Below are 19,643 nucleotides of genomic sequence, written 5' to 3' on the forward strand. Positions count from 1 at the left end.
TTTACCCTGGTTACCGGGGACTTCGGCATCGCTCCAGCGCCGTGATTGCAACGTGTGACCGCAGTCTACGACGCTGGAGCGATAATCATACGATCGCTGCGACGTCACGGTCGCGAACCACAAGAAATAATAATAGTATTATATACCTGCTACCTTGTAAGTCTGGCCTAAGGAGACCAGTTTTAATGATCACGACCCACAGGTAATAATAGAATTATATACCTGCTGCTTTCTAGGTCCGGCCTAGACAGATCGTTGTAAATTATCATGAACCACACGTAATAATAGTATTATATACCTGCTACCTTGTAGGCCCGGCCTAGAGGGATCAGTATAAGTTATCACAACCCACATGTAATAATTATAGTATTATATACCTGCTAGTTTCTAGGCCAGGCCTAGAGGGATCAGTATAAATTATCACAACCCACATGTAATAATTATAGTATTATATACCTGCTAGTTTCTAGGCCTGGCCTAGAGGGATCAGTATAAATTATCACAACCCACATGTAATAATTATAGTATTATATACCTGCTAGTTTCTAGGCCTGGCCTAGAGGGATCAGTATAAGTTATCACAACCCACATGTAATAATTATAGTATTATATACCTGCTAGTTTCTAGGCCTGGCCTAGAGGGATCAGTATAAATTATCACAACCCACATGTAATAATTATAGTATTATATGCCTTCTAGTTTCTAGGCCTGGCCTAGAGGGATCAGTATAAATTATCACAACCCACATGTAATAATTATAGTATTATATACCTGCTAGTTTCTAGGTCCGGCCTAGAGAGATCGGTGTAAATTATCACAACCCACACATAATAATAGTATTATATACCTGCTACCTTGTAGGTCCGGCCTAGAGGGATCAGTATAAGTTATCACAACCCACATGTAATAATTATAGTATTATATACCTGCTAGTTTCTAGGCCTGGCCTAGAGGGATCAGTATAAATTATCACAACCCACATGTAATAATTATAGTATTATATACCTGCTACTTTCTACGCCTGGCCTAGAGGGATCGGTATAAGTTATCACAACCCACATGTAATAATTATAGTATTATATACCTGCTAGTTTCTAGGCCTGGCCTAGAGGGATCAGTATAAATTATCACAACCGACATGTAATAATTATAGTATTATATACCTGCTAGTTTCTAGGTCCGGCCTAGAGAGATCGGTGTAAATTATCACAACCCACACAAAATAATAGTATTATATACCTGCTACCTTGTAGGTCCGGCCTAGAGGGATCAGTATAAGTTATCACAACCCACATGTAATAATTATAGTATTATATACCTGCTAGTTTCTAGGCCTGGCCTAGAGGGATCAGTATAAATTATCACAACCCACATGTAATAATTATAGTATTATATACCTGCTACTTTCTAGGCCTGGCCTAGAGGGATCAGTATAAATTATCACAACCGACATGTAATAATTATAGTATTATATACCTGCTAGTTTCTAGGTCCGGCCTAGAGAGATCGGTGTAAATGATCACAACCCACACGTAATAATAGTATTATATACCTGCTACCTTGTAGGTCCGGCCTAGAGGGATCAGTATAAGTTATCACAACCCACATGTAATAATTATAGTATTATATACCTGCTAGTTTCTAGGCCTGGCCTAGAGGGATCAGTATAAGTTATCACAACCCACATGTAATAATTATAGAATAATATTCCTTCTACTTTCTAGGTCCGGCCTAGAGGGATCAGTATAAGTTATCACAACCCACACAAGTTAGTAATGGTATAAAATACCTGCTTCCTTCTAGGCCTGGCTTAGAGAGACCGGAGCAAATTATCACGACCCACATGTAATAATAATACTAAGTACCGGCCCAGGACATGGGGAAGAAACTGTAATCAATACACATCGGTTTATATTGAAGTGATTCCTTGCAGTGCCCCCCACATCCTCCGAGCGTCCCCCACATCCTGTCCACAAGGGGCTATTTTTATGCCATTACACTTGTTGTATTATATTGTTTTTGCCTTTTCGTTGTCATAAATATACAAGTCTGTGGCTACGTATACAACCGAACCTATGTGATGTAGAGTAATAGAGCACGTCCAAGCAGTAATACACACATATATGTTATATATATACTAATATCACTGTACATGTGTTTGTACATGAATATGTATTTTTTTATACATACATATAAATATGTGCATTTATTAGGATATTTATATGTATGTTTTATATAAAATTATATACATATATATAATTACGAAGATATTCTCTTCATACGGAATTTACGAGTCTCACGTATCGGTTAATAAACGGCAATAAAACACTAAGGAAACAAATACATGACTCCCCCCCCCCCCCCCACCAGAACCTGTTCCTCTTTTTTTTCAGTACACAGATACAGAACCAGTAAAGTTTAGTCAAGCCGATACACGTACGATAATAGTCCCTTTCTCACTAACTCTGGTCCTTCCTTCCTATTTTTTTTTCTTTTAATCCTCCCTCCTTCAAATTTACCAATGAAGTTAAAAGTATATATTTTTCGATTACGGCGAGAGAGAATTCGATTGGTTGAGAGAAATGGCGAGAGATGACGCAACGGGACACTTGGCCGGGTAGAAACGCTGATGTATGCCAAAGCAGACGTACCAAGAACTACTGTTGCTATGAGAGAATTAGCTGGTAGAGGTCTGATTGTCCGCCCCCCTCCTTCCCTTCTCTCTCGCTCTCTCTCTCTGCTTTTTTGGCTTCTACCATCGAGACTGCAAACAGCTCACTGTAAAGAAGAGAGAGGAAGAGTCCGGCGGATGTTTTCATTAGAATGAATAGGAAAAAAATGGGGATACAGGTTAGTGAGAGCATTAAAGGCAAATGCGTCTATACAGAGGGCGGGGGGGAGGCCTTGGGCAAGAGGTACAGTTAGTACGGTGTTAACCAGGCATGACGAAAGATTGCCGCACGTCAGGCAGTCCTAATCAATTACTACCGCCCCCGATTTTTATTTTTTTTTAATTAACCGCCACCCCACACTCCTTTTTTTTTTTTTTCTTTTTGACAAAAGGATAATAAAAGACCCCACCTTGGTTTTCTTTAAGTCAGTTTTCCTTTTTTTTTTCCGACAGATCTCGATTAAGATTTAAGCTTTAATTCCTTGAGGTTTAGGAAAAAAAAAAAGAAAAATAATATATATATTATATTATATATATATATAAAAGAAAAGATGACGAAAAGTTAGAAAAGAAAAAAAGGAACTGAGAAAAAAAAAAAGCTTGCAGGATATTTTTTTTTTGTCTTGCTTCTTCGGCAGAGAGAGGGAGAGGAAAAAAAAAAAGTTTGTTCTGCTGAACTTAGTTGAGCTGCCTTTGGAACCGATGCCAAAAGAGGCAGGATGTTCTCCTTACAATAGCCGTACAGTGATCTGCCACAAATGGAAAAAGCCAAATGTTGGTCTTTGGGAAAGAAGGGGAAAAAAAAAAAAAATTCATACACTCGCGCTCCTTCGTTCTTCGTCTCTCAGGCGGGTCGTCCGGCTCTGAGAAAGTGTAACATCTTTTTTTTTTTTTTTTTGCTGCAGGAAGAGACAATGTTGGCACCAGCGAAGGGTTAAGGAGGTGCTGTGTATTTTTGTATTTTGTTTTTTTATATATATCTTGTAGGTTTTTTTTCTCACTGTCTATTTCTGATTTATTATTTTTCTTTTTTGTTGCTGTTTTTTTCTTTTTTATGTCGTTGCTGTTTTATTAGCTTTTTTTTTTATAAAACGAGTGACGTTCATTTAAAATAAATAGAAAAAAATTAAAAATGTTTCTGTGTAACCGACAACGTGACATTTGGCATGGTTTCTGCAGCTCGCTTGAGGTTATACAGGGGGAAGGGAGGGCAGGCCAGGCTGCATTATGAGTTCAGAGAGAAAATGGAGGGCAGACACTTCTCTCTCCTCCAGCATGGTGGATCTTCTGCACAATCCTCTGGCATTTTCTAGTCTTTCTCTTGCAGTCTGATTTTTTTTTTTCTCCTCCTGTAAGCACACTCAATCAAACTGCAATCATGGCAGCTGGGGCTTTTTTTTTTTCCAGCCCAGCAGTTGAGCTCTGTCGCCCAAGTGCTTATCAGCTTTTGACTCTGTGCCAAGATCATAGCTCGAAAAGAGCCAAGCAGCTTCGGCTCAGTTTTTGCAGATGGTTTTAAAGTGAAGGCAGGGGAGTTACTGTGGGAGAGGAGAAAGAAAGAAGCCTGGGTGGGTGGGGGAAGGCGGGCACCCACTCCTAGAGAACAGGGGAAATCTGCGTGTCACCCAAAGGAATTGGGGCGCCATTGTATAGTCATCGTCAAATCCATATACATGTATGTGTGTGTATAATGTACATACATATAAATCACTATATGTATGTGTGTGTATATGTTGTATATATCACTGTACGTATGTGTGTATATAATGTGTGTGTATGTAATGTACATATATATCACTGTATGTTTTTATATAATGTACATATATATCATTGTATGCATGTGTGTGTATAATGCCCATATACAGTACAGACCAAAAGTTTGGACACCTTCTCATTTAAAGATTTTTCTGTATTTTCATGACTATGAAAGTTGTACATTCACACTGAAGGCATCAAAACTATGAATTAACACATGTGGAATTATATACTTAACAAAAAAGTGTGAAACAACTGAAATTGTGTCTTATATTCTAGGTTCTTCAAAGTAGCCACCTTTTGCTTTGATGACTGCTTTGCACACTCTTGGCATTCTCTTGATGAGCTTCAAGAGGTAGTCACAGGGAATGGTTTTCCAACAATCTTGAAGGAGTTCCCAGAGATGCTTAGCACTTGTTGGCCCTTTTGCCTTCACTCTGCCGTCCAGCTCACCCCAAACCATCTCGATTGGGTTCAGGTCTGGTGACCGTGGAGGCCAGGTCATCTAGCGTAGCAACCTATCACTCTCCCGCTTGGTCAAATAGCCCTTACACAGCCTGAAGGTGTGTTTGGGGTCATTGTCCTGTTGAAAAATAAATGATGGTCCAACTAAACGCAAACCGGATGGAATAGCATGCCGCTGCAAGATGCTGTGGTAGCCATGCTGGTTCAGTATGCCTTCAATTTTGAATAAATCCCCAACAGTGTCACCAGCAAAGCACCCCCACACCATCACACCTCCTCCTCCATGCTTCACGGTGGGAACCAGGAATGTAGAGTCCATCCGTTCACCTTTTCTGCGTCGCACAAAGACACGGTGGTTGGAACCAAAGATCTCAAATTTGGACTCATCAGACCAAAGCACAGATTTCCACTGGTCTAATTTCCATTCCTTGTGTTCTTTAACCCAAACAAGTCTCTTCTGCTTGTTGCCTGTCCTTAGCAGTGGTTTCCTAGCAGCTATTTTACCATGAAGGCCTAACGCACAAAGTCTCCTCTTAACAGTTGTTGTAGAGATGTGTCTGCTGCTAGAACTCTGTGTGGGATTGACCTGGTCTCTAATCTGAGCTGCTGTTAACCTGCGATTTCTGAGGCTGGTGACTCAGATAAACTTATCCTCAGAAGCAGAGGTGACTCTTGGTCTTCCTTTCCTGGGGCGGTCCTCATGTGAGCCAGTTTCTTTGTAGCGCTTGATGGTTTTTGCCACTGCACTTGGGGACACTTTCAAAGTTTGCCCAATTTTTCGGACTGACTGACCTTCATTTCTTAAAGTAATGATGGCCACTCGTTTTTCTTTACTTAGCTGCTTTTTTCTTGCCATAATACAAATTCTAACAGTCTATTCAGTAAGACTATCAGCTGTGTATCCACCAGACTTCTGCACAACACAACTGATGGTCCCAACCCCATTTATAAGGCAAGAAATCCCACTTAATAAACCTGACAGGGCACACCTGTGAAGTGAAGACCATTCCCGGTGACTACCTCTTGAAGCTCATCAAGAGAATGCCAAGAGTGTGCAAAGCAGTCATCAAATGAAAAGGTGGCTACTTTGAAGAACGTAGAATATAAGACATAATTTCAGTTGTTTCACACTTTTTTGTTAAGTATATAATTCCACATGTGTTAATTCATAGTTTTGATGCCTTCAGTGTGAATGTACAATTTTCATAGTCATGAAAATACAGAAAAATCTTTAAATGAGAAAGTGTGTCCAAACTTTTGGTGTGTACTGTATATATATATCACTGTTATGCATGTGTGTATATAATGTGTGTGTATAATGTACATATATATCACTATATGCATGTGTGTATATAATGTGTGTGAATATAATGTACATATTAATCATTGCAGTGGCAAGTAAAAGTTTGGGCACCCCTGGTCAGAATTACTGTTATTGTGAACAGTTAAAGGGAACCTGTCACCCCCAAAATCGATGGTGAGGTAAGCTCACCGTCATCAGGGGCTTATCTAGAGCATTCTGTAATGTTGCACATAAGCCCCCGATGTTACCTGAAAGAGGAGAAAAAGAGGTTAGATTATACTCACCCAGGGGCGGTCCCGCTGCGTTCCGGGTCCAATGGGTGTCTCAGGTCCGGTCCGGGGCCTCCCATCTTCATGCCATGACATCCTCTTCTGGCCTTCACGCCGCGGCTCCGGCGCAGTCGTACTTTGCCCTGTTGAGGGCAGAGCAAAGTACTGCAGTGCATAGGTGCCGGGAAAGGTCAGAGAGGCCCGGCGCCTGCGCACTGCAGTACTTTGCTCTGCCCTCAACAGGGCAGACAAAGTATGCCTGCATCGCAGTAGCGGTAACAGGTAACATCGGGGGCTTATCTACAGCATTACAGAATGCTGTAGATAAGCCCCTGATGACGGTGGGCTTACCTCATCATCGATTTTGGGGGTGACAGGTTCCCTTTAAGCAAGCTGAAGATGAAATGATCTCTAAAAGGCCTAAAGTTAAAGATAATACATATCCTTTGTATTTTAGGCAATATATATATATATATATTCATCTTTTAAATTTTAAAAATTACAAAAAGGAAAGTGGGCCGATGCAAAAAGTTTGGGCACCCTGCATGATTAACACCTAGTAGCAGCCCCTTTTGCAAGAATCACAGCCTATAAATGCTTGTTGTAGCCAGACTAGAGTCCTTCAATTCTTGTTTGAGGGATTTTCATACATTCTTCCTTGGAAAGTCCTGTGAGATTCCTGGGTCATCTTCCATCCTCTGCTATTCTCAGGTCTAGTCACATATTTTCAATGATGCTTAGATCAGGGGACTGTGAGGGCCATTGTAAAACCTTCACCTAGTGTCTTTTGAGGTTGTCTATTGTGGATTTTGACACGTGTTTAGGATCATTATCCATTTGTAGAAGCCATCCTCTTATCAACCTCAGCTTTTTTACAGATGGTGTTATGTTTGCACCAAGAATTTGTTGAAATTTCATTGAATCCATTCTTCCCTCTACCCGTGAAATATTCCCCGTGCCACTGGCTGCAACACAACCCAAATGCATGAATGATCCACCCCCATGCTTAATGGTTGGCGAGATGTTCTTTTCCTCAAATTTTGTGCCATTTTTTATCAATGCCACCACAACCATACCGCACGCTGCACTTTCACACCAGGAACATCACTCCACATGCCCTCTTGGAGACCATACCTTGAATTCCATACCTCTCTTCATAAGCGCCCCAGGTAGCAACCCTACTTTCTCTATACTACAGAATCTAGCAATGTTTGAAAAAGACCCAGGCTGGGTCGAAATGTAACCTTTATATTGCTCTACCGATAATCTACTATTTTGAGCACTGTGGTGTATGACTACCTTTTGTACAATGAAAGACACTTCTTGAAAAATCTCTGTGAGTGCACTGACTACCCTCAATCCCATTTTTCTCCACACATACCTTTGATCATTGTGGCCAAAGAGTTCTATTATAACCTCATCGGTACACAGGACTTGTTTCCAAAATGTACCAGGCTTGTTTAGATGTACTTTTGCATACTTCTGACACTGAATTTTATGGTGAGGATTCAGAGGAGGTTTTCTTCTGATGACTCTTCCATGAAGGCCATATTTGTGCAGGTGTCTCTGAACAGTAGAACAATGTACCACACCTCCATAGTCTGCTAAATCTTTCTCAAGGTCTTCTGCAGTCAAGCGGGGGTTCTGATTTGCCTCTCTAGCAATCCTACCAACAGTTCTTACTGAATTTTTTCTTGGGCTTCCAGACCTTATCTTGACCTCCACTGTCCTGTTAACTGCCATTTCTTAATTACATTTCGAACTGAGGAAAGGGCAATGGCTTTGCTATCTTCTTATAGCCTTATCCTGCTTTGTGGGCTTCAGAGTGATAGGCAGCTACTTAGAAGAACCCACTGCTGCTATTTTTTGGCACAAGGTTAGAGGAAATTTGCATAATCTGGCCTTTCCTATCGATGATAATGAATTAGCCTCAAAGTAGCCCCTTTCACTCTGAAGACAGATTTACACCCCTTAGCATTCTCTCCAAAAGTTTCCTCAGGTTGTCACCTTGGATAGTTTCCAATGGGCAGGTAAGTCTCATCAAGAGTTCATTTATGGAATTGCCAGCCCTCAGAAAGTGTTTGCGACTGTTAGGTGTGTTTTGCCAAGGCAGTTTTGGTTCACAGCTCTGTACAGTGCTGAGCCCTATTCTACAGTACAACTGTTATAATCCAGAATATGGCAAGACCTGCTCAACTAACTAAAGAAAAATGTCAGTCCTCCATTAGTTTAATACATGGTGGTCAGTCAATCCAGAAAATTGCTGGAGCATTGAAGGTATCCTCAAGTGCAGTCATGAAAACCATCAATTGCTATAATGAAACTGGTTCTCATGAGGTCAGCCCCAGTAAGAGAAAACCAAGAATGACCACTGCTGCAGAGGATAAGTTCATCAGAGTTACTGATTGCTAACTGACAGAACCTCAGGTAACAGCTCTCAGAAATGATGCACAGACATCAAGTAGAAGACTCATGTCAACATCAACTGTCCAGAAGAGACTGCGAGAATCAGTCCTTTGTGGTTGAATTGCTACAAAGGAGCCATTACTGGGGCCCGGAAACAAGAAGAAGGTACTTGCTCGGTCCAAGCATCACAGGGACTAGACATTAGATTAGTGTAAATCTGTACTGTGGTCTGATGAGTCAAAATTGTAGATTTTGGTACCAGCCACCATATCTTTGTGAGTTGGAGAAAAGGCGAGCTGATGGTTTCTACATGTGTGGTGCCGACAGTGAAGCATGGAATTGGAGGTGTGAGGGTGCTTTGGTGATGACACCGTTGGTCATTTATTCCAAATTCAAGGCACACTTGCCCAGGTTAGCTACCACAGCATTCTGCAACAACGTGTCATCCGATCTGGTTTGAATTTAGTGGGACCATCTTTTGTGTTGCAACAGGACAATTAACTAAAACACACTTTCAGGTTATGTAAGGGCTATGTGACCAAAAAGGAGAGGGATAAAGGTTGCGCTAGATGTCATGGCCTCCACAATCACCCATCCTCAACCCATTGTGATGGTTTGGGATGAGTCGGATGCAGAGTGAAGGCAAAATAGACAAAAAGTGCGGCAGAACCTCTGGGAACTCCTTCAAAATTGTTGGAAGACATCCAGGATGACCACCTGATCAAGCTGCTGGAAAGAATACCAAGAAGGTGTAAAGCTGCCAACAGAAGAAACAAAGAGAATTTGAGATATCTAAAGTTTAACACATATTCTGGTTTGAGGATGTGCAGGAAAAATGAAGCATGGGGGAGGGTCCTGACAAGTTTGGGGCTGTGTTTCTGCAAATGTAAGAGTGGATTTGGTCACGATTATGGGTGTCATCAATACTTTGAAATACAGGCAGATAATACTTCTCCATCATACAACACCATCAGGAAGGCGTCTGATTGGTTCCAAATTTATTCTACAGCATGACAACGACCCCAAACATCCATCCAATGTCATTAAGAATCAGGAGTCCTGGAATTGATGATCCGGCCCCCGAAGAGCCACAATTTAACATCATCCAGTCTGTCTGGGATCACATGAAAAGACAGAAGGATTTGCACAAGTAACATCCACAGAATATCTGGGGTCAAGTCTCCAAGATGTTTGGAACAACCTCCTGCCAAGTTCTTTCAAAAACTGTGTAGAAGTACAAGTACCTAGAAGATGTGGTGAAAGTGGGGTCACCAAATATTGATGGGATTTAGATTTCTCTTTTGTTCATACATTTTGCATTTTACAAATTGATAATAATGAACTATTTATACTTCTATTTTTTAAAGCTTCTTACTTGGCAGCATTTTTCCACACTTTTGCTCAGTACTGTATATCCACATGCCTATATACTCTCCATATATGTGTGTATATATCTATAGTTATAGCAGCACGGAGGCTCAGTGGTTAGAACTGCAGGCTTGCAGCGATGGAGTCCTGGGTTCAAATCCCACCAAGTATAACATCTGCAGGAAGTTTGTATGTTCTCTCCGTGTTTGCGTGGGTTTCCTCCGGGCACTCTGGTTTCCTCCCACATTCCAAAGACTTACTGATAGGGAATTTACATTGTGAGCCCCATCGGGGACAGCGATGATAATGTGTGCAAGCTGTAAAGCGCTGTGGAATATGTTTGCGCTATATAAAAATAAAGATTATTATTATTATAGCCGCCACCATGCTTCTTACAGACGCTTAATACAATCACCCCTTTAATTATCACTAAATTAATAACAACTCATATATACAGGCTGTATATAACAGTACGGGCCTGAGGGCATTTTAATTTTTTTTCCCTGCAGGAGGTAGTTAGTATATGAGGAAGGAGCGGAACAATGCCGAGTTAATATTTACTAGGAAACCTGGCAGTCATTGGAGTGAATAATAATGGTACTATAGAGGCTGGGTTCCAGCAAATAGATCCTGGTGAGGGTGCGGTTGTACCAGTGTGTATGGTGTATGTGTGCGTATATTTATATGTTTGTGTGTATGTATATGTGTGTGTATATGTGTGTATATATTATATTTGTGTGTATACAGTCATGGCCGAAAGTGTTGGCACCCTTGAAATTGTTCCAGAAAATGAAGTATTTCTCCCAGAAAATTATTGCAATTACACACGTTTTGTTACACACATATTTATTTCCTTTGTGTGTATTGGAATAGCACAAAAAAAAACAACTGAAAAAAAGGCAAATTGGACATCATTTCACACTAACCCCCAAAAATGGGCCAAAAATTCCGGGTAAACAACTTTGTTTCAAGCATGTGATGCTCGTTCAAACTCACCTGTGGCAAGTAACAGATGTGGGCAAAATAAAAATAACACCTGAAACCAGATAAAAAGGGGAGAAGTTGACTCAGTCCTTTGCTTTGTGTGTCCCACACTAAGCATGGGGAACAGAAAGACTAGAAGAGAACTGTCTGAGGACTTGAGAACTAAAATTGTTGAAAAATATCAACACTCTCAAGGTTACAAGTCCATCTCCAGAGATCTTAATGTTATTTTGTCCATGGTGCCCAACTTAATCAAGAAGTTTACAACCCAGGCACTGTAGCTAATCCACCTGGTCGTGGACGGCAGAGAAAAATTGATGAAAGGTTGCAACACAGGATAGTCCGGATTATGGATAAATAGCCCCAATCAAGTTCCAAACAAATGCAAGCTGTCCTGCAGGCTCAGGGTGCATCAGTATCAGTGCAAACTATCTGTCGACATTTGAATGAAATGAAACGCTATGGCAGGAGACCCAGGAGGACCCCACTGCTGACACAGAGACAACAAAACCTACACTGCAGTTTGCCAAAATGTACGTAAGCCAACATTATTCTGAGAAAGCATCTTGTGGACAGATAAGACCAAGATAGAGCTTTTTGGTAAAGCACATTTCTACTGTTTACCAAAAACGTAATGAGGACTACAAAGAAAAGAACACAGCACCTACAGTCAAATATGGTGGAGGTTCAAAGATGTTTTGGGGTTGTTTTGCTGTATATGGCACTGGGTAACTTGACTATGTGCAAGGCATCATAAAATCTGAAGATCACCAAAGGATTTGGGGTCACAATGTAGTGCCCAGTGTCAAAAAGCTGGATTTGTGTTCTAGGTCATGGGCCTTTCAGCAGAATAATGACCCCAAACATACTTCAAGATGCACCCAGAAATGGAGGGAAACAAAGCGCTGGAAAGTTCTGAAGTGTCTAGCAATGAGTTTGGATCTAAATCCCATTAATCACCTGTGGAGAGATCTTAAAATTGCTGTTGGGAAAAGACGCCTTCAATTATGAGACCTGGAGCAGTTTGCAAAAGAGGAATGCTCCAAAATTCCAGGTGAGAGATGAAAGAAGCTTGCTGATATTTATAAGAAGCGATTGATTGCAGTAATTTATTCCAAAGGGCGTGCAACCAAATATTAAACTGAGAGTGCCAATAATCAAGTCCGGTCAATTTTGGGGGTTTAGTGTGAAATTATGTCCAATTTGCCTTTTTTTCAGCTTTTTTGTGTTGTTTAAATTCACACAAAAAAAATAAACATGTGTATAACAAAATGTGTAATTGTATTTTGTATATGTATATGTGTATATACAGCTCTGGCAAAAATTAAGAGACCACTGCAAAATGTTCAGTTTGTCTGATTTTTCTCTTTATAGGTATATTTTTGAGTAAAATGTAGATTGTTCTTTTATTCTATAAACTACTGACAACATGTCTCCGAAGTTCCAAGCAATAAATTTTGTATTTATTTTCTGAAAATGAGAAATGGTCAAAATAACAAAAAAATGCATTGCTTGCAGACCTTAAATAATGCAAAAAAAAAAAAAAACAAGTTCACAATCATTTAGAAACAACAATACTCAGAAAGAGTTCAGAAATCAATATTTTGTGGAATAACCATAATTTTTAATCCCAGCTTTCATGCGTCTTGGCAGCTTTCCACCAGTCTTTCACACTGCTTTTGGATGACCTTATGTCACACCTGGTACAATAATGTAAGCAGTTCCTCTTTAATGTCTTGTGACTATCCATCATCCTCTTGATTACACTGCAGAGGTTTTCAATGGGGTTCAGGTCTGGAGATTGGGCTGGGCATGACAGCGATTTGATGTGGTGGTCCTTCATCCACACCTTGATTGACCTAACTGTGTGACATGGTGCATTGTCCTGCTGGAATAACCAGTCCTCAGAGTTGGGGAACATTGAGCAGAAGGAATCAACTGTTTTTCCAGGATAACCTTGATTCATACATCCTTCGCAAAGAACAACCTGCCCAATTCCAGCCTTGCTGAAGCATCACCAGATCATCACCGATCCTCCACCAAATTTCACAGTGGGTGCATGACACTGTGGCTTGTACGACTCTCCAGTTCTCCGTCTAACCATTAGACAACCAGATGTTGGGCAAAGCTGAAAATTAGACTCATCAGAGAAGATTACCTTACTCCAGTCCTCTATGGTCCAATCCTTATGGTCTTTGGCAAACTTCAGCCTGTCTCTCCTTTGCTTCTCATTGATTAAAGGCTCTTTTCTAGCTTTACGTGACTTGAGTCCTGCCTTTAGGAGCCTGTTACGAACTGTTCTTGCCGTGCACTTCACCCCAGCTGCCATTCCTTTTGTAGGTCACTTGATGTCATCCTGCGGTTGCTGAGTGACATTCGAATAAGATGACAGTCATCCCAGTCAATGAAGAGTCGTTTTCACCCTCTGCCGGTCTGTAGCTTTGTTGTCCCCAATATCTGCTGCTTGACCTTGTTGTAATGGACTGCCGTCTTTGAAATTTTAAGGATGGAGGCAACATGACGCTCACTGTATCCCTCTGCTAGTGAAGCCAGAATTGAGCCCTTTCTTTTCCTCACTCAAGACTTCTTTTCAACTCCTTTGGCATGGTTCAAAGTTATTTTTTAATTCCTATTACTTTCGGGATATTACTAGCACTTGTTTTGCCACTTGTTTTGCCACCCAGCTTGTCCTATTGCAGGAGGATTGTGAACACCACAGACGGGTTTTTTATACTTTCCTTTGTTAAGTAAGATTTGGTTCAGGTGATCACCTAATCAGAAGCTCAATAAGTAGAATGAGGTGAACTCTGGTTGGAATTCAACTGACACTGGAATGGAATGGCTGTCAGACATGTAGAGAAGCGGATTTTTATAAAACTGTGCAGTGGGCTCTTAATTTTTGCCAGAGCTGTATATATTATATATGTTTGTGTATATACATTATGATATTATATATGTTTGTGTCAAGAGAAAACACAGTAGTTAGACAATAAATGGCGTCACCCAACCACTAACCATGAGTGGAGAAAAAGTTTTGGTGTTATCATTCATATTCTCTGAAAAAAAGCCAAGAAAGCAAAAATTATGCCGGGGTATGTAAACTTTTGAGCACACCTGTAAGTGTGTCTATGTGTGTGTAAATGTATGTATATATATGCATATGCATGTGTGAGTGTACATGTGTCTGTATGTTTGCGTATATGTGTGCATATGAGTGTATTTGTGTACATTATTCATGTATGGGTGTGTGTATATGTGTGTGTATTGTTTATTATATATATATATATACATATATGTATATATACATATATATATGTGTATGTACATGTGTGAATACAGACAGAAAAGGGCCCCTGTGCAAGAACAATATATGGGCTCTTTTCAGCCAAACAGTTCATCATAATGGACAATTCCACCTTCTTTGGATGTGGTAGGGCCCCCTTACCACTTGGGCCCCTGTGCGGCCGCACAGGTTGCGCCAATGATATGTCCGCCCCTGACATGTGTGTACTTATAGTTGCGTGTGCATATGTACGTATGCGTGTGTAAGTTTATGTGTATATTTTAGTGTATTTGTGTGCATATTTATGTATGTATGTATGTTATTATTATTATTATTTATTGTTATAGCGCCACTTATTCCATGGCGCTTTACACGTGAGGAGGGGTATACATAATAAAAACAAGTACAATAATCTTAAACAATACAAGTCATAACTGGTACAGGAGGAGAGAGGACCCTGCCCGTGAAGGCTCACAATCTACAAGGGATGGGTGAGGATACAGTAGGTGAGGATAGAGCTGGTCATACAGCGGTTTGGTTGATCGGTGGTTACTGCAGGTTGTAGGCTTGTCGGAAGAGGTGGGTCTTCAGGTTCTTTTTGAAGATTTCGATGGTAGGCGAGAGTCTGATGTGTTGTGGTAGAGGGTTCCAGAGTAGGGGTGATACGCGAGAGAAATCTTGTATGCGATTGTGGGAAGAGGAGATGAGAGGGGAGTAGAGAAGGAGATCTTGTGAGGATCGGAGGTTGCGTGTAGGTAAGTACCGGGAAACAAGGTCACAGATGTATGGAGGAGACAGGTTGTGGATGGCTTTGTACGTCATGGTTAGGGTTTTGTACTGGAGTCTCTGGGCAATGGGGAGCCAGTGAAGGGATTGACAGAGGGGAGAGGCAGGGGAATAGCGGGGGGACAGGTGGATTAGTCTGGCAGCAGAGTTTAGAATAGATTGGAGGGGTGCGAGAGTGTTCGAGCAGGAGGTTGCAGTAGTCAAGGCGAGAGATGATGAGGGTATGGACTAGGGTTTTTGCAGATTCTTGGTTGAGGAATTAACGGATTCGTGAAATATTTTTGAGTTGAAGTCGGCAGGAAGTGGAAAGGGCTTGGATATGTGGTTTGAAGGAGAGATCAGTGTCAAGGATTACCCCAAGACAGCGAGCTTGTGGGACTGGGGAGAGTGGGCAGCCATTTACTGTAATGGTTAGGTTCGTTGGGTGGGTCGCGTGACATGGGGGAAAGATGATGAGTTCTGTTTTGTCCATGTTAAGTTTCAGAAATCTAGCGGAGAAGAAGGATGAAATAGCAGACAGACATTGAGGGATTCTGGTTAGTAGGGAGGTGATATCTGGTCCAGAGATGTAGATCTGTGTGTCATCAGCATAGAGGTGATACTGAAAGCTGTGAGATTCTATGAGCTGTCCCAGGCCAAAGGTGTAAATGGAGAAGAGCAGGGGCCCAAGAACTGAACCTTGTGGGACTCTGACAGATAGGGGGCGAGGTGAGGAGGTGGTGTGTGAGTGGGAGACGCTGAATGTCCGGTCTGTTAGGTATGATGAGATCCAGGATAGGGCCAAGTCTGTGATGCCAAGGGATGAGAGGATCTGTAATAATAGGGAATGGTCCACTGTGTCAAAGGCAGCCGACAGGTCGAGGAGGAGGAGAACAGAGTAGTGTCGCTTGCTCTTGGCGGTTAAGAGGTCGTTGGTGACCTTAGTTAGGGCAGTTTCAGTGGAGTGGTGTGACCGGAAGCCAGATTGTAAGCGGTCAAAGAGGGAGCAAGAAGAGAGATGGGAGGACAGTTCAAGGTAGACGTGTTGTTCCAGTAGTTTGGAGGCATAAGGGAGAAGTGATATAGGGCGATAGCTAGATACAGAGGATGGGTCAAGAGAGGGCTTTTTGAGGATAGGTGTGATGGAGGCACAGCTTGAGGGAAAAACACCAGTTGTTAGTGATAGGTTGAAGAGATGGGTTAGGGTTGGGATGAAGACTGTGGTGAGGTTTGGGATGAGGTGGGATGGGAGCGGGTCAATCGCACAGGTGGTGAGATGCGATCTTGAGAGTAGAGTGGAGAGTTGATCTTCTGTAATGGTGGAGAAGTTGGTTTTGGAGGTGGAGGGCAGGGAAGTCGGGAGGAAGGGCTCTGGGGCTTGTTGACCAAAACTGTCTCTGATGCTATCAATCTTCTGCTTGAAGAATGAGGCAAAGTCTTCAGCGGAGATAAGTGGGGAGGGAGGAGGTGCTGGGGGACGGAGGAGAGAATTGAAGGTGTTGAATAACTGTTTAGGGTTGTGAGACAGGGAGGATATGAGAGATGAGAAGTAGGTTTGTTTAGCTGTGGTGAGTGTTATGGACTGGTAATTTAGGAGCGACATGCGACTAGCTCTGAGCAGGTGGTAACTATACAGACCGCAGTTCCTGATCTTAACACAACACTAGCAGTAGCTGTGGGATGTTCCTGTCACTCCCTGGACACCTCGTCACAGCCGGAGAACTAGCTACCCCTAAAGGTAGAAATAGGAAAGCTATCTTGCCTCAGAGAAAATCCCCAAAGGATAGGACAGCCCCCCACAAATAATGACTGTGAGAGGAGAAGGAAATGACATACGTAGTATGAAACAAGATTTAGCAAAGGAGGCCACTTCTAGCTAGATAGATAGTACAGGAAAGAACACTGTGCGGTCAGTAATAAAAACTAGAAAAAGTCCACCGCAGAGATATGCAAAAATCTCCACACCTGACTAAAGGTGTGGAGGGCAAAATCTGCAGCCCAGAGCTTCCAGCTTAGCTGAATAGATCCATACTGATAAGCTGGACAAATGAGCAAAACATAGAATGTGCTGAACAATAAAGTCCACAACAAGTGGACTGCAAAAGGACAAGCAATGACTTATCTTTGCTGAACTGGACAGAGTGTCAGGGAAATCCAAAAGAGCAGTGACTCCAAGCAGGAACAATTGGCAACTGGCATTGATTGAGGGATAAGGCCAGACTAAAATAGCCGAGCCAAAAAGACGATCAGTGGAAGCAGCTGCTGATGCTAAATCCAAGAAGCAGCTATACCACTCAAAACCACAGGAGGGAGCCCAAGAGCAGAATTCACAAAAGTGCTACTTACAACCACCGGAGGGAGCCCAAGAGCGGAATTCACAACAGGCGAGTGTGGTCTTGAAAGTAGTGAGGGACTGTTTGAATGCGACAAAGTGGTCGTTGGAGTGGGATCTTTTCCATCTGCGCTCAGCAGCCCTGGAAGCTCGCCTCAGTTCTTTGGTCTGGCTGGTGTGCCAGGGCTGTCTGTTGATTTTGCGAGCTTTGGTATGTGTAAGTGGGGCAGCAGATTCCAAAGCTACAGCTATTGTGGTGTTATATAGAGCGGCAGCGTCATCCGCATTGTGTATGGAACTTATGTCTGTGAGAGGGAGGAGGGATTCAGAGAATGATTGTAGGTCAAGATGTTTAAGATTTCTGCGAGGGTGTGAAAGTTTGTGGGGTGGGGATTGTAGACATGGAGTGGAGAGAGATGAGAATGTGAGAAGGTTGTGGTCAGAGAGAGGAAGAGGTGAGTTAGAGAGGTTAGATAGGGAGCAGAGGCGGGTGAAGATGAGGTCCAGTGTGTGACCATCTTTGTGAGTGGCTGCAGAAGACCATTGAGTGAGGCCAAAGGAGGAAGTGAGAGATACAAGTTTAGTGGCAGCTGAGAGGGAAGTGTCAATGGGGATGTTGAAATCGCCCATGATGATAGTGGGGATGTCCGCAGAAAGGAAATGAAGTAGCCAGGTGGTGAAGTGGTCAAAGAAGGTGGTGGCTGGCCCTGGGGGGCGGTAAATGGCAGCCAGTTGGAGGGAGAGTAGATGCGCACAGAGTGCACCTCAAGGGAAGGGAGGGTAACAGAGGGTGGCAGTAGGATTGGGGTGAAGGAGCAGTTATCTGACAGGAGAAAACCAACTCCTCCGCCATGCTTGCTGCTGGGGCGGGGTGTGTGAGAAAGGTGGAAGCCACCGTAAGAGAGTGCAGCAGGGGAGGCTGTGTCAGAAGGGGTGAGGCCAGGTTTCGGTGATGGCGAGGAAAGTTTGGTAGTAACAAAAAGATCATGGATGTAGGAAAGCTTGTTGCAGACAGAGCGAGCGTTCCACAGAGCTCCTGTTAGTGGGACTGGGGAAGCGGGGGCTGGGCGAATGGGTATAAGGTTAGAGAGGTTACGGAAGTTTGTGATAGAGCGTGGATGGGAGGTAGAAATGACTGTGGGAATATGGTGAGGAGGACCAAGATTTGGAGAGATATCACCAGCAGTGAGAAGGAGCAGAGAAAGTGTTAGCAGGTGGGAGCAGGAGAGGGCATGAGGGGGCTGTCTGTGCTTGGAGACTGAGGATTGTATGTTGAGGAACAGTTCTGAGGAGGAGGTGAGATGGATGGGGAGGATTGAAGAGGAGATGAACAGTTCCTCACTTGGTGTGGGGATTGGGGAGGTAGCAGAAAGTGAAAGAATATAGGGGTGAAAGTGAAAATTAACAGAAACATTGTTTACAGTGACTGGCCACTTACCTTCAGTTCCCTTCAGGTTCAATTCAGGTTTTAATTCTAATGTAATCCACACTTTTAGAACACACTTCTAGAAATCACACTGCAGACTAAAATCATGCAGACTTGTGCTATACAATATATGGAAAACTAAGTGCGTTCAGGTGTGAAGCAGAGAGGAGTGGTCTCTGCTCATCTTGGTCAGAGAATTAAGGGTGGACCAGATGCATACAATCAAGCCTAAGTAAACAAGGTCATAAATATCACAGGGTAAGTTGGAGTTAGCTGAAAGGCATACCATGTGGATGCTAGGAGCAGAGGAAAGTCTATGTGCAAAGCTGGGTGATGTACTATGTGCACTTCATAGCAGGAGAGCTGGGTGGATGAACATACCATGTGGATGCTAGGAGCAGAGGAAAGTCTATGTGCAAAGCTGGGTGATGTACTATGTGTACTTATAGTTGCGTGTGCATATGTACGTATGCGTGTGTAAGTTTATGTGTATATTTTAGTGTATTTGTGTGCATATTTATGTATGTATGTATGTTTATATGGGTGTGTTTATTTGTGTGTACGTGTATATTTGTTTGCACATGAGAACATATTTATGTATGTAAGTGTTGTGTA

This window comes from Ranitomeya variabilis, chromosome 5 (genome assembly GCF_051348905.1).
Source record: "Ranitomeya variabilis isolate aRanVar5 chromosome 5, aRanVar5.hap1, whole genome shotgun sequence".
NCBI classification, from domain to species: domain Eukaryota; kingdom Metazoa; phylum Chordata; class Amphibia; order Anura; family Dendrobatidae; genus Ranitomeya; species Ranitomeya variabilis.